At 42.4% G+C, this 13,610-nt stretch overlaps 1 protein-coding gene across 3 annotated transcripts in view; it reads right to left on the reverse strand.

The window, feature by feature from the left end:
• Window positions 1–13,610, reverse strand: part of EPAS1 (endothelial PAS domain protein 1) — an 89,673-nt gene that overhangs the window by 60,136 nt on the left and 15,927 nt on the right. Inside the window, exon 2 of one of the 3 annotated variants that reach the window (XM_055377821.2) lies at window positions 974–1,010. The exons of the other annotated variants lie outside the window; for them this stretch is intronic. The gene's annotated coding sequence lies outside the window, so the exon portion shown is untranslated. The remainder of the gene's footprint in view (window positions 1–973; window positions 1,011–13,610) is intronic. 3 annotated transcript variants of the gene reach the window in all.

Raw genomic sequence — 13,610 nt, forward strand, 5'->3', positions numbered from 1 at the left:
TCCAGAACCCCTAGAACCATTTCCCCTATTTCCATCTCAGGGTATTTACTATCTCCTGTCTTGAGTATGATCACCTGTATGCTCATCTTACCCCTTCCTGGCCCCCACTAGACTTTATTTCCTATGGGCAGGAACAAAGGTGTCTCCTTTAATTTTCTGGGATCTTCAGCCCAGTGCCCTTCCTACAGTGGGTGCTTAGTGAATAGAACTCCAAATATGTACAAATGAAGTATGCTAGGGTAGTAAAGCAATCCATTTCTTCCTCTTAAAACACTGTGTAGAACTTTAAATACTTGTTTTTCCCCACGGAGGAGATAGGAATCTAGTGGGAGTACAAATGCTTTGTCAAGGCCTCTCCACCCTGACCAAATGTTGCCCAATTCTTGCACAACCTTACAGTCACGTGGGAGGCTCATCCCCCAGGCAGGTGATCTAGCCACTCCTCTCTGCACCTATTCATCATGGTTTTTACCCCCGTTTTCTTTCACTGTGTACAGAAGACTGCATCCTGGCTCCCATACTTAAACCATTCCAGGAAATCTTGATAGTCTAATTCCCTTGTTATTAGGCAGTTGAGATTGGAAGCTTAAAGAGAAAAGCAGATTCCCCACTCCCCCTGCTTCTCCCAAGAGCATAAGTTGGTTCCCTGCTGGTGGGAGAGTCAGCAACAACTACAAGATTCTAGTGTTTCCCAAATTCACACAGGAGGGAGAACTAGGTTATCCCCAGGGGCAACTGATGCCTAGAAGGAACTGATCCAATCCCAGCAGCACAGAATCATTTCCATTTCATATTAAATGTCACTGTTTTCTCAAATATTCAAAACAGCACCCATGCTATTCCAAGGTTTCCCCTTATGAAGAATAACTGGGCGCCATAATTATGGTTTTCTTTGCAGGAAGTGATCACTACAGCTTAGCTACTTTCTCTCTTCAGGATTTAAATGGGGTGAAGGTAAGGGGCTTTCACTAACCTTGTATATGGCAGCCTTCTGTTTCTTCTTTGTGTCCCTGTTTTAAAAACAAAAAGCCCTAACATGAGTTCTAATGATCATCATGGTAACAGGATTTCAAGTTTTTCACCAAATTTTTTATCCATGCAGCAGCTATGGATGAATATAAAACACCCTGGAAGTCAGCGTGTATGTTCCAATGGAGCTTTCCTGTTGGCAGGAACAGAGAAAATGGTCATGGAACTCCTCCTCCAACACCTGCCTTACATCACCAGCACAAAAGCCAGAATTCTCCTGCTAAGCAATGGAAAGGTTGACTAGCTACCATACAATTACCCTGCACTGATCTTATCCCGCCTGGATTCTCAGTTGAACTACTAGGAGGTCACCACCAAAGTGAGTCATGTCATCCTTCGCCTGCCTACAGGATATTCTTACACTGAGGCTATTAGGGCTTTTACCATGAATGAAGCACACCCTTTGGTGCCTCTCCTAGTCCCTCAGCCTCAAGGAAATGCCCACATTGGCAGAATTTTTCTTTATGCTCTTTTGTATGTTCTTGCTCCCATCTGCAATGGATAGGACAAAACAGTTCTCTCCCCAAAAGGAACTATCTAAAAAATTCCCAAGGGCAGTAATATTCTAATGTAATACAATACTGGTTTTAAAATCCCATATTATCTAAGACTCTAACCTAGAACATACAGAGCACTGCCCACTGGAGAGTACTGGATCCAACAAGCCCAAGGGAACCTTCCTCACCATGCTTCTTAAGCAGGGAAGTGGATTCCTCCCAGGGTCCTGTCCTCAGGAGATTTCCCTGCTCCATCTGGAAAGGTCAGCTCACCCTAAAGATAAACTGGACCTTTTTTCTTCTCTTTCGATGTTAAGAGCTACACAACATACTTAAATATTAAACAACATCTCTATCAATGGGGAACTGCCCAGTCCAACAGTATAGCAAAAGCCTGTGCCCAAGCTGGGTGAGATAGAAGAAAGAAAGGCAGGCTGTGAGATGGGCTCCAGCCCAATTCGTTTTCAGTGTAGAGCAGAAACACCAACCACTTCTGGACTTCTCTATTCTCAACATTTAACAAAACAGCTCCAAATGGAGGACTCTGTCTCTCCTGTTAAGCCTTTTATAAGGTGCAGTTAGTTCCCCACTTACGTAACTGCTTTTAATATGTGCCTTGAAAACTTGTATGGAAAAAGTTTGGCATCTAGGGGCAGCCCGAGGATGAGCGTTTTCATCCTGGCCAGGCTGCCACAGTCTTGCCCCAGTCTATATTGCATATCACAGCCAAACAGGGACATAAATGCTCCCTTTAACTGTGTCTTGGTTTGGCCAGAGATGGCCTTAAACCAGGCTGTTCTCAGTGTTACTGTTCCCTACCTCCAGCATGCACCTATGCTTTGTATTTTCACAAGCAAGATTTGTAGTTTTGGATGATAAATATTTATTGGGCATCTACTGCCCATGGGCCTTGCTAAGAACTGTGGGGTGCGCAATTCATATAAAAACATAATTAGGGCTGGGCGCAGTGGCTCACACCTGTAATCCTAGCACTTTGGGAGGCCGAGGTGGGCAGATCACGAGGTCAGAAGATCGAGACCATCCTGGCTAACATGGTGAAACTCTGTTTCTACTAAAAATACAAAAAAATTAGCCAGGCGTGGTGGTGGGCGCCTGTAGTCCCAGCTACTCAGGAGGCTGAGGCAGGAGAATGGCATGAACCCAGGAGGCGGAGCTTGCAGTGAGCCAAGATCGCACCACCACACTCCAGCCTGGGCTACAGAGCGAGACTCCGTCTCAAAAACAAACAAACAAAAAAACCATAATTCACCCTGCCCTTGCTTTTAGGCTGCACAAACAGCAAATGAGACAAGAGGTTGCCCTATATACACAGTAGCCATAGACTAAATATTTGTTGTTGGTGGTGAGACCAGACATTGTATGGGCTGGCAGAAACACGCAAAAGATCATGGTGGGTTATTTCAGAAGACAGGAGAATCACACCCAGTACAGTCAGTTTCCTTTGATTACTCATGTATATCTTTGCAAAATTCTGTTTTGGCTTCCCTGTGGAAAACAGATGAGCAAGTGACCTAGGGGCATAATAGTGGCAATATCTGATACAATTCACAATTTTCAGAGGAAAAAAAAATATTACTTTCTTGATGAGTTTGGTCAGTTTTCTACCAGTTTCTTATGCCATAAGAAGAGAAGCAAGACATCAATCTGTGGATGACTTTGGGACTCAGAGAGGCTCTGTAATGTGTCTTGGTTTGGCCAGAGATGGCCTTAAACCAGTCTGCTCTCAGGGTTACTGTTCCCTACCTCCAGCATGCACCTATGCTTTGTACTTTCACAAGCAAGATTTGTAGTTCCGTATGATAAATATTTATTGGGCATCTACTGTCCATGGGCCTTGCTAAGAACTGTGGGGTGCGCGAGACATATAAAAACATAATTCAGTCTTGTTTATTCCTCCCATCCATTTGTTAAAAGACCTCATCAGGTGTGGACACAGTTGCCTTTGGCACCTACTTTATTTTTCCTTTCTTAACAACTGTTTATTGATCACTATTTTATATCCATCACCAAACTTAGTGCCAAATAGCAGAATAACTATTTTTAGAATAAAATGTAGCATATATGAATTAGACAAAATATAGCAGCTTTAAAAAAAAGTCTCCTCATTAACTTCGTCTAGATTTTTACACTTTTCAAGGGTAACGGCCCTGTGTTGCCTGTGTGCTGAGTGTAGACTCTGGTTATGATCGGTGAGGTCGCCACGGGAGTGCTGTGCTTCACACAGCCTGCAATCTACCACGCTCTTCCCTCCTAGGCAGATAAGACTGGAGCTCACACAAGGTTTGTTTTCAGCTGTTAATAGATTGATTCCTTGGTAATGTCTCCATTTTAGAAAGGCCATACAGGTTAGTACAGAAATTGCAAACTTCAGCTCCCACTGACGGGTAGGTTTGGCTGTCAGGAGCAGTGTGTGAAAGATTCCGAGGACACCTCTGGGCTCAGAGGTGCTGTGATTGATTAATATTGCCTGTTGTGGGGGTGGACTAGGTGAGGGAAGCACAGGTGGTAGTTATGCATTTGCCATCCCTGATATAATGGAAACAGCAGAAGCTTTGGAGTGAGGCCTCTCAGCTTCAAATCTGGGCTCTGGCTCTGTCTACAAGACCTGAGGCAAGTCATTTGGCCTCTCTACATCTCAGCTCCTCATCTATAAATGGGAATAATATCTATTTCACAGGCTTGATGGAAAGCAGTGGTTCTCATAGTGTGGTCCAGGCATGAGCAACATCAGCATCATCTAGGAACTTGTTAGAAATGCACACTCTCAGGCTCCACCTCAGACCTGCAGGCCGAGTAAGAAATTCTAGGGATGAGGTCCAGTAATCTGAGTTTTAATAAGCCCCAGGCAGTTCTGATGCACACTAAGGTTTGGAACCCCTGTTGTTAAGAGTCACAAATAAGTCCCGCAGTACTTACAAGGATAGAAGTTATGTTTTATCAGTCATGACTGATGTAGTCATCTGCCACACAGTGACTAGCAAAGTGCCAGGCTTATAGCAGGTGCTCAATACATTCTAACTTCTTTTTCTTGTAAAAATATGAGCTGCCAGCACAAGAACCTAGCGGGTGGAGAAGAGGAGGGGTTTGTATATTGTTTCAGGTGGAGAAATTAGCTAGTGCAGCGGTTCAAAGACTTAAGCAAATGCTTGGCAAGATGTCTGGGAGATTTCCTCCCCGAAGAAGAAGGAAGAAAGTGGGCCCAGGATTCTGTAGTAGAAGACAACAATAATTATTCTCAGGGAAGAATTTCAGGGAAGGGTACCTATACATCACCCAAATCGGTAGGGATTATATAGGATAGATCCAGCCCACAGCAAGCTTGCCTTAAACCTCATTCAGAGAGTTGAAGTTACTTAAGTCCCAAAGGCCTCTATTTAAAATAGTCTCACATGCTCCACAGGACGAACTGAAAATAGGTCTACTGAGGTGCCTGTACTATATCCTATATGCCAGTTATTATATATAATAACCTTATGGTGCCTTCATCCTTCTCTCCCTGACACCTTTCACTCCCAAATATCATTATGTTGATAGTCTTTGTTTGCCTCACAGGTGTAAACAATGGGGCAGTGATTTCCATTCCCACACAGGCTGTTGTGGGGGTGCGGGGGTGGGGTAGGGGGCAAGGAACAGGCAATATATTTATAAAGACAAATCACTGATCATTAGGAAAATGCAAATCAAAGCCACAATGAGATACCACTTCACACCCACTAGGATGGCTGATATCTAAAAACAAAAACAAAACAAAACAAAAAACAAAAAACAGAAAATAACAAGTGTTAGCAGGGAAATGAAGAAACCGGAACTCTTATGCATTGCTCGTGAAAATGTACAATGGTATGGCTGCTATGGAAGACAGTACAGCAGTTTTTGAAAAAAATAAACACAGAATTACCATATGATCCAGAAATTCCACTTCTAGGTCTATATCCAAAAAAACTGAAAGCAGGGACTCAAATTGTACACCATGTTCACCATGATTCACAACACCCAAAGGTGGAAACAACTCAAATGTCCCTTGACAGAAGACCAGATAAACAAAATATAGTGTCTACACACAATAGGATATTATTCGGCCTTAAAAAGAAATAAAATTTTGAATACATGTTGTAACTTGGATGAACCTTGAAAACATTATGCTAAGTGAAATAAGCCAGACATAAAAGGACAAATACTTTATATGTCTATATATACAATCTACTTGGAATAGTCATATTCATAGAGAAAGTAGAATAGTGATTATCGGGGATTGGAGCATGTGGGGAATAAAGAGTTATTATTTAATGAGTACAGAGTTTCCATCTGAGATGATGAAAAAGTTCTTGAGCAGTGGTGATTGTAGCCCAACTGGTGATTGTAGCCCAACAATATGAATGTACTTAATGCCATTGAATTGCACACTTAAAAATAGTTAAAATGGTAAACATTTTTTGTTATGTATATTTTACCACAATAAAAAAAGATTTAACCACCTTAACCCCACCACTACCAGCAAAGGAAAACGACAACACAATGCAAAGCTTCTACAGTACTCTTAAACTAAACTCTCACACAAAGTAAGTATCTTGAATAGAAGGACTCCAAAACCTCTCCCTGCTTGAAATCTAAGATGATAATGGCACGGGCAGACAGTTTTCTTAATTTACTTTCATCTGCCACACTCCAAGCATATCTGCTGTGAAAAAGAGACACATTTGAAAATGGAGATTTAGCTCTGGCTGTCCAGTGTGTTCACCCAGTGGCTTCAAAATCCCTATTCTCCTTTCCGTTAATGAAGGTTTGCTTCGATCTTTCCATTAGCCCACAAACTGCTATTAGAAAAGCCATTTATCAAATTAACACTGAGCACTGCAAAAGTCATCTGCAAGCAGCGTGCACTTTTCCACGTAGGAGTTGCTATGCCAACAGCTGCTCCATGTGCATTGTACAGAAGTAGCCATTTCAACAAAGTCCTGTTCAACAATTCTCAGGACCAATTAAGTCTTACTGTCCCTTTGCACTCCCTAAATGTGTACACATGGCAAGTACCCCACCAGAATCGGGTAATGACCAACTAAGGGAGCAATTACGAAATCAACAAATTTCCACACACCGAAAACTTTGAAAAGCAGGCAACAATTAGTTTCTCTCTTTAACTTTTACTCCTAGTCCCAACCTCATTCCTCGGGAATAGAGTCAAGGAATTTGGTGTAATAAGAGTCTGGCCAGTAATGCTAGAAAAAGGAGTCCAGGGTGAATAAATTGAAGGAGAGACTGTAATTATTCAGATTGTTGTAATAGATCATTTGCCTGAAGAGCAGACAACTATAAACAAAATGAGGCAAAATCCTCGCATTCTGCTGTTGCCAAATTTTGTTGCAAATTTTTCTTTTAAAAGATGCCTGGGAACTCTTAAATATGTTTAAACTGACTGGCATTATCATGCTTTCCCACATAGACAAGAAATCTGAAAAAGAGAGCTTTAGGAAACGATTTGTCTTGACTAAACAGTAAACTTTACAAGCAATTCCCAACCACAAGCGATCATCCCCGGCCTCATACTATCACTTCTGATTAAATCAAACATTCAATTCAATTTAAGAATGAATCAAAGAAAATAAGCAAATACCGCAGGCACCTGGCTCCAAAACAAAGAGGAATCACCATTATATCAAAGTTTACTGTAAATCTATGCCACACTTCCAACCACGATCAGCAATGGAGGAGAAAAAGCTAATCACAAGCCTTAAAAATATACAATTTCCAAGGATGAGACAGAAACACTGATAGCACCTTTTTCAGCTAAACTAGTTGGATTTTTAAAATAATCTTCCAACTGTCAGCAAATCTGAATGATACTTTCTTTAAAGTTTTTACTATCATGAAAACAACTGTATAAAGAAGAAAGAGTGCCTTTTTAAAGATATAGATTGTGTCATAAAATTTCAGGAGGACAATAACCAATTAAAATTAAAAATGGAGCTTATTTGAAATCTTGGTCACAGGAATACCACTGAAGAAAAACTTGTTCTCCCAGCTAGCAGCTCCTGGCTCAAAGCATACATATGGGCCACACTGGAGGATCATTTTACCCAGAGTAAGGTCTGGCCCAGCCCTGGAAGCTGTCATCATTGCAGCCTCTTCCTATGTAATCAAGTGAATTATTCTAAGCCTAGAGAAAGGCCTACATGGCACTTAACCTTTTATTTTGCAGCTATTTCTGGGGCACCATAGCTAACACACTGGTCAGAAATATAGAAAAGATGCCGCTTTTCAGATAACACATTGGTCAGAAATATAGAAAAGATGCTGCTTTTCGGATCTGAAAATAAGCTTGGGCTGGTTATAGCTTGTTTTCTGAGCCTGGACATGTCAATGAATAAGGGTTTCACTATGATACCTCTATAAGTGGAACTTAATACAACTATGTATTAAATCTTTGTAACTTAGTAGCAAGAGATAGTTCTGATATATTGCTATATAGAAAATGCATTTCACAATAGCATGTAACATGATAATGCAGGCATACCTCATTTTATTGTGCTTCACAATTAATAATATTAATAACTAATAATGTTGAATTTAGGGGAGACACGTCATGTGAATTTACAAGTAGTTCTGCTACAACATGGCATATGAGCTCCTAAAAATCACCACACTATGCAAAACTAAAAACCACAGAGCTTATGGGAAAGAAGAGGTTACGGTATAACACTCAAAAACTCTCAGCAACACAAAAACAATATGGGAACTTAATAAAAATGGTAGCACAGTTTTACACGTGTTAAATGGTTAAGAAACATAGGCATGCCTTGTTTTATTATGCCTTACTTTATTGCACTTTGCAGATATTGCACTTTTTACAAATTGAAGGTTTCTCAGGCAAGTTTATCCATGCCATTTTTCCAATAGTACGTGCTCACTTCATATCTGTGTCACATTTTGGTCATTCTTGCAATATTGCAAACTTTCATTATTATGGCTATTATTACAATGATCTGCGATCAGTGATCTTTGATGTTACCACTGTAATTGTTTTTAGGCATAAACTGCACCCATATAAGACAGTGATCTTAATAAAGGTTGTGTGTGTTCTGACTGGTCCAGTGATTGTTCCTGTGTGTGTGTGTGTGTGTGTGTGTGTGTGTGTGTGTGTGTGTGTGTATCTCTGTCCCCCTCCCCAATCCTTCCTGTTCCCTGAGACACAACAATATTGAAATTAGACCAATTTTAATAACTCTACAATGGGCTCTATGTGTTCGAATGAAAGGAAGAGTCACATCTCTCACTTTACATCAAAAGTTAAGGAATGATTAAGCTTAGTGAGAAGATCAAACCAGGCATAATATTCCCTTAAGCCAAAGTCTAATCCAGAGCAAGGCCCTAACTCTCTTCAATTCTAGGAAGGCAGAGCAAGGTAAGGAAGCTGCATTAAGAAAAGTATGAAGCTAGCAGAGGTTGGTTCGTTACATTTAAGGAAAGAAGACATCTCCATAACATAAAAATGCAAGGTGAAAGAGCAAGTGCTGATACATAAGCGGCAGCCAGTTATTTAGAAGATCTAGCTAAGATCACTGATGAAGGTGGCTACACTAAACAGATTTTCAGTGTAGAAGAAAGAGCCTTATGCTGGATGAACATGCCATCTAGGACTTTCACTGCAGGAGGGGAGAAGTCAATCCCTAGTTTCAAAGGACAGGCTGACTCTCTTACTAGGGACTAATGCAGCTGGTGAGTTTAAGCTGAAGCCACTTATCATTTACCATTCTGTAAGTCCTAGGGTTCTTAAAAATTATGCCAAATCTACTTTATTGGTGCTCTATCAGTGGAACAACAAAACCTGGATGACAGCACATATGTCTATGTGCTCGTTGTCAACGCACCTAGTTACTCAAGAGCCCTGATGGAGACGCACAAAATTAATGTTGTTTTCATGCCTGCTAACACAAGATCCATTCTGAAGCCCATGGATCAAGGAGTAATTCTGACTTCCAAGTCTTATTCAAGAAATTTTGTAAGGCTATAGCTGCCATAGATAGTGATTCCTAGATGAATCTGGGCAAAGTAAATTGAAAACCACCTGAAAAGAGTTCACCATTCTAGACACCATTAACAGCATTTGTAATTTGTGGGAGGATGCCAAAATATCAGCATTAACAGGAGTCTGGAAGAAGTTAATTCCAAACCTCATGGATGACTTTGAGGGGTTCAAGACTTTAGTGGAGGAAGTAACTGCAGATGTGGAAGAAATAGCAAGAAAACTAGAAGTGGAGCCTGAAGATGTGACTGAACTGTTGCAACCTCATGATAAAACTTGAACAGATGAGTCAGAGCTTCTTACAGATGAGGAAAGAAAAGTGGCTTCTCAAGATGGAATTTGCTCCTGGTAAAGATGGTGTGAACACTGTGGAAATGACAACAAAGGATTTAGAATATTACATCAACTAAGTTGATAAAGCAGTGGCAGGTTTTGAGAGGATTGACACCAATTTTGAAGGAAGTTTTACTGTGGGTAAAATGCTATCAGACAGTATCACATGCTGCAGAGTCTTTCATGAAAAGAAGACTCTGTTGATGTAAAAAACTTCATTCTTGTCTGATTTCAAGGAATTGCCACAGCCACCCCAACCTTCAGCAACCATCACACTAATCACTTCTGCAGCCACCGATATGGAGGCAAGAACCTCTCCCAGTAAGAAGATTATGACTCACTGAAGGCTCAGATGATTGTTAGCATTTCTTTTAGCAATAAAATATTTTTAAATTAAGGTATAGACATTGTTGGCCAGGTGCGGTGGCTCATGCCTGTAATCCCAACACTTTGGGAGGCTGAGGCAGGCAGATTATTTGAGGCCAGTAGTTCGAGACCAGCCCGGCCAACATGGCAAAACCCCATCTCTACTAAAAACACAAAAATTAGCTGGGTGTGGCAGCACATGTCTGTAAATCCCAGCTACTCGGGGGTGCTGAGGCACCAGAATTGCTTGAACCCAGGAGGCGGAAGTTGCAGTGAGCTAAGATTGCCCCACTGCACTCCAGTCTGTGCAACAGAGTGAAACTGTGTCTCAAAAAGAAAAAAAAAAAAAGGTATGTACATTGTTTTTTAGACATAATGCTAAAATATAAACATAACTTTCATATGCACGAGGTAACAAAAAAAAAATCATGTGACTCGTTTTATTGTGATATTCACTTTACTGTAGTGGCCTGGAACGAACCTACAATATCTTAGAAGTATGCCTGTATTCTGTAATTATATATCAATATTCATGATATAGAGAAAAGTATGTTCCCCAAAGAGTTAACAGTGGTTATCTCTGGGTGATGGAATTTTGGTGATTTTTATTTTTATCTCCATGCCTTCTTTTACTATGACTTTTTATGGGGAACATGTATATTTTTTATAATGAGAAGAAAACAACTTAGCAACTTTAAAAATAATTTTACAGGAGAGACAATTCATGGAGATGGATGTGTGTGCACATGGTCCCAGGGCCCTCCTAACTCCCCTTGTGCTATAATCTTCCAAAGAATTTGAGGGGGCTCTGCCCCTCTTGCCCTCCACCCTCAGAGCCCAGAGCACCCCTGGGTGACGTTTGCAGATCTCTGCCCTCCCTCTACATCCTGCCCTCGGTCCAGCAGTGTGAGTGAGCTGCTCCTGCACTGGGGCCAGCCATTCAAGGAGCAAGGAAATATTATGCAAGAGCACAGGAAGTCAGAGGAGACAGGATTCTGGGCAGGCCTGGCAAGGAGTCTGTGTGAACTCCAGTGAACAAGCAGACTTTGCTCAGTGGGGCCGAAGCCAGCAGAAGGCCTTCCCAGGGCAGCAAAAGGGAGCCGTCCACCTTATGTCTCTGGCCAGTGGGCAGCCATCCAGAACTTGATGTACCTGATGTGAGGCAGATAAACCCAAGTCTCAATATTTCTACTCTTCTGGCCCAAGTTCAAGGTGACTCCCCAACACTTATGCACTGTGACTCACCTCCGTCCCACAGTATGCACCCCCGCCCCCTCTGTACAACATGACTTCATTCAGTGATTTTCAAACCTGCTCCTCTCATGGCCATCAGCTTTCCAGCTCAGTCCGTTCTCACTGTCTCAGAGTGAGGGACACAGTTCCTCCGGGTTGCCTGCATGGGTTGTCTCACATCAGTATCAGCCCTGAAAACTTCAGATACGTTCATGTACATGTATATGAGTCACAGTGGCCACAACCTCTTCTTTTGCAGTAGTTGATATTTTGGAAGCCCCAATCCAACTGGCAGGGCAGAGATCATATCAGCCATCTAACAGAAGTGGAAACTGAGGCACAGAGGGAGTGCAGTGTGACCTAGTTGACGGTGCTCTCCGTCATCCCAGCAGCCTGCCTCCTTCTCCCTGGCATCAGGAGATGGAGACACTACCCCTCCTGCAAGCACAACTATCCCTTTTTGTAGAAACCACTGGGCAGCCCACCTTCTCATACCCCAGCCCACCTCCTTCTTGAGGGTGGTGGTCTTGCGGCTGTCATGGAAGTGGGCTGGGCCATGCCCAACAGCGACTTCCAAGTCTCTGCCCCTCTATTCCAACAGAACCTCCTCTTGGAGAATGGGGAGTTCCTTCCTCCAGCTCCAATCATCTTTAATCGTCTACCTTCCTTCCCTCTAAGGGAGCATGTGAAAACAGGAGTCAGGACAAGGCTCCACTTGAAATTTATTTCACAATGGAGCTAGAACCCTATTGGGGATCTCTGAGCCCATTTTGACTGGTTCCCACTTACTAGTCCATTGTGAAGATGGGGAAACTGAGGCCCAGAGAGATCAGCCAGCTGATTAGCACTTGCCTTTGCTGTCTAGCAGGCCACACAAACAGGATGTTTTCCTGAACAGAAAGGACCTAGATCTGAGTGGAGGGATAGCCAGGGCTGGGTAGAAATGGGGCTGTAGTCCTAGGACCCACAATCCCTTTGGCATCTGTGGAGGTACAGGCAGTGGTGTTTCAACACGCAGAGCCAGCCATGTAGAGAGTGACACCCACCCAATCACTGCCCCTGACCTGACAATTGCTAACTGTGGTAAGAACCGACAGTGGCATTCTCCTGGGACTCTCTTGTGTATTTCCAGACGCCACCAACACACAATGGCCTCTACTCCTCCGGTGTAAACATTGCCAAATAAAACAAACAATAACATCACCACGACAGAAAAATAAGGTGCCAAGAGAGACAGCATGGGTCTGTGGAAAGAGTCTGGGTCTGGGAGCTGTTCAGGTAGGCACTGCCACTCTCTGGTTTTGTGATCACATTTTTGTGCCTCAGTTGTTTCATCTATATGACAAAAATGACAAAAGCTTCAATCTACATCAAGAGCTTTGAAAAAAAATTAAGCACTGAACAAATGTAAGAAATAATAACGTTGAAGACAAAGACCTGACAACTCCAGATTATTTTACTTAACAAACATTTAAGAAGCACCTCCTGTGTGTAGGCACCGCCCCAAACCCTGAGGATATGGTAGTAACCATGTAATGCATGGTCCCTGCCTTCATGAAGCTTACAAACTAGGGGGCAGCAAAGGTGACAGATAATAAGCAAATAAATTATGACATGTGGGGCTGGTCACCGTGGCTCATGGCTGTAATCCCAGCACTTTGGGAGGCCAAGGCGGGCAGATCACCTGAGGTCAGAGTTTGAGACCAGCCTGGCCAACATGGTGAAACCCCATCTCTACTAAAAATACAAATATTAGCCTGGCATGGTGGTGCGTGCCTGTAATCCCAGCTACTCGGGAAGCCGAGATGGGAGAATCGCTTGAACCTGGGAGGTAGAGGTTGCAGTGAGCTGAGATCCTGCCATTGCACTGCAGCCTGGCGACAGAGTGAGACACTGTCTCAAAAATAAATAAATAAATAAATAAATAAATAAATTACAACATGTGGGAAGTACTGTTAAAACAAAACAAAACAGAACAGGAGGGAGGTTAACTAAAGGAGGTGAGAAAATGCTTCCCTAGGGAGGTGATATTTAAGCTGAGACCTGAAGGCAGAAGTTAACTGGCCAGCCGCATGGGTGGGGCAGAGGGATGAGCAAGCTTAGGCATTAGG

This window comes from Gorilla gorilla, chromosome 12, assembly GCF_029281585.2.
Source record: "Gorilla gorilla gorilla isolate KB3781 chromosome 12, NHGRI_mGorGor1-v2.1_pri, whole genome shotgun sequence".
Classification (NCBI taxonomy): Eukaryota; Metazoa; Chordata; class Mammalia; order Primates; family Hominidae; genus Gorilla; species Gorilla gorilla.